Source organism: Limulus polyphemus, unplaced genomic scaffold (assembly GCF_000517525.1).
Source record: "Limulus polyphemus unplaced genomic scaffold, Limulus_polyphemus-2.1.2 Scaffold1588, whole genome shotgun sequence".
Taxonomy (NCBI): Eukaryota; Metazoa; Arthropoda; class Merostomata; order Xiphosura; family Limulidae; genus Limulus; species Limulus polyphemus.
In genome coordinates, this window is record NW_013667198.1 from 4,174 (window position 1) to 6,611 (window position 2,438).

Here is a 2,438-nt window from a genome sequence, read left to right on the forward strand (position 1 = left end):
GTCTCTATCTTTGTGTGCAATTCAATTCCATTTAATTAGTCTCACGTTAACCGGCGCACTTATATACAGGAATAGAGGCGCCTAGCACATACTGGATTATTCGTGATGTTCCCCGATCCTTAGAGAATATTATGACGTGTTACCAGATCACGTGACTACCGCTGTCATAACATTATATTTATCCTAGTTATTGAAGTGTGAAATTCGTAACTAGTTCCGTCATTATATTACATGATACAAACTGGTTATATTTTTCATTGCATTATTATTAGTGCTAACTCAGTAGTACAATAACGTCAATGAAATCTGAAACAACTGCAAAACTTAATTTATGATTTCAAGTTTTATTTTAACTACGTCAGCATTAAAAGTATGTCTGTGTTTCTGCGCATAAATTATTATGGGATAAACATGGTGATTTTTAGAAACGAAGTATTGAGTATTTACTTGAGTGAGATTTCGAAGTGCATAGGGAAGAATTCCAACATCGATGTGATAGCTGAACGATAATATTAGTAACTGTAAGTATACTTAGATTTTTATGGGATTAACCACTTGAAGTTAAATAATTCCTAAGTAACTACTATTGAGTACTAGTACTATTACAGTATTTTATGCGGTTTTTAAGATTTCATATATAAAGGATGTAATTGTACAGAAATTATATTTGTATTTTGAAATAATAAGTTTTATTCATAATTACAAAAATCATTATAATGTATATCACCATTACAAATACAATTTGTAGTATAATATTACTATTGTATTTGTGTCACACAGTGTAATTGAATCAGTATTACGCTCTAAAGTACATTACTGTCAGTGTCAGAGGATTTGTTACCTTTATTGTCGTAATTTGTGACAATGTAAGCTTGTACTAGCAGTATATCAGTGTGTATGTATCTATAAACTAAGTTATAACTGATAAGTTACAAAATAATTAAAGTAAAGAGTATAAAGAGTAAGACAAAGGTTATTGTTTACTAAGAAACTGTATGACACCTATCCTTCATTTATATTTAAAATTATTATCAAATTATACTTGACCTTTTCAGTTAAACAGTATGTTCTCTAATGTACAGCAAGCCTGCTGTTATAGAATTTTGATAAATAAGCTCATCAATGTAAAATAATTTAGACTTATTTAATAAGTTATTAGAGTATTTAGTGTATCAGTAACTTTAATACTAAAAAAAAGGTTTTTTATTAGGTAGTTCTTAATGCTGGTATAAATATTGCAATTATTTTTTTGAATGAGTTATAAAAACAAGAATTGTGGTTCATTAGCTGAATGTAGACACCATGAAGAAACTACTAACTTAGCTTTTCCTTTTCAAAGTTTTCTACTTTCTATTATTGCTTCAATAAGACCTTCATTATAAATAACAAACATACTGCAAAATCATTTCAATAAAATTATGTTGTAGCAATTTCTAACCAGGTTGTTATCTTGAAAAGCTCATCAGATATGATATTCAGTTTGGGGTTATGTCGTATATAATTATATCAGCATGGTGATGGAAAGGATGTAAATATAACTGTTGTACATAGATTTTATAAGCTGCCACACAGCATATTAGCTAAGCAAATAATATGTATGATGGTTGGGAAAAGACTAGTTAATTAAATTATATGTTTATTTATTTGGTTTGGTGAAAGAAAGAAAGAAAAAAACTGTTACTAAATGAGGTCCAGTCAAACTAGACCTTTGTTACTAATGGTATGCCTGAGGGGACAATGCTTGACTCTTTGCTCTTTCTAAAATACATTATATAATGATAGTGATAGGGGTATAATAAATAAATTAGTAAAGTTTCCTGAAAACACTTAATGTTGAGTTACTAAAGAATCACTTGAATCAATTAGTTAAATTGGCAGTTATTATGACTTTCAATTACTGTAAATGCAAGGTAATGCATTTGGATTGCACATTTAACATAGATGGGAACCCACTCAATAGAATGACTGAAGAAAAGGATATCAACATTGTGGTACATTTCACTCAATTCATCAAGGCAGTTCTCTGTTGCTGGTATTAAAACTATTATAGTTTTAGGATGTATTTATAGCCATATAAATGACAAGCCAAAATAGGCCATTATTTCTTTATACAAATCATGAACATAAAATTAAGGACAATAAGGGACCTGTTGGTTTATCTAGGCCACCCTATCCCCTGAACTTAAAAAAATATGCAAGCTTTATCATCCAAATATTTATCAAGCCTTCCACTGAACTTCCTCAAACCTATTGCATTTACCACATCAACTCATTCCAAAGGGTAGACATCCTGTTTGAAAAATAGAACTGTCAGCTAAAGATGGCTCCTACCCTGCCAAAATATATATTTGTATCCCCTAGGATGATGACAAAACCTTGTTGAAACGTTGTACATTTGCTGTTATGTTAAACTTATATTAAAGTTTTTCTTCATTACC

The 2,438-nt window shown here is 29.8% G+C and overlaps 1 protein-coding gene across 3 annotated transcripts in view; it reads left to right on the forward strand.

Annotated features, from left to right (window-relative positions):
- The first annotated feature begins 382 nt into the window (after window positions 1-382).
- LOC106464210 (intraflagellar transport protein 81 homolog) overlaps window positions 383-2,438 on the forward strand; it is a 26,101-nt gene continuing 24,045 nt past the window's right edge. Inside the window, exon 1 of one of the 3 annotated variants that reach the window (XM_013924339.2) lies at window positions 383-521. The gene's annotated coding sequence lies outside the window, so the exon portion shown is untranslated. Of the gene's footprint in view, window positions 522-554; window positions 577-1,951; window positions 2,033-2,438 lie in introns of those variants that run through there. The other 2 variants (XM_022391914.1, XM_022391913.1) reach the window with 2 other exon arrangements.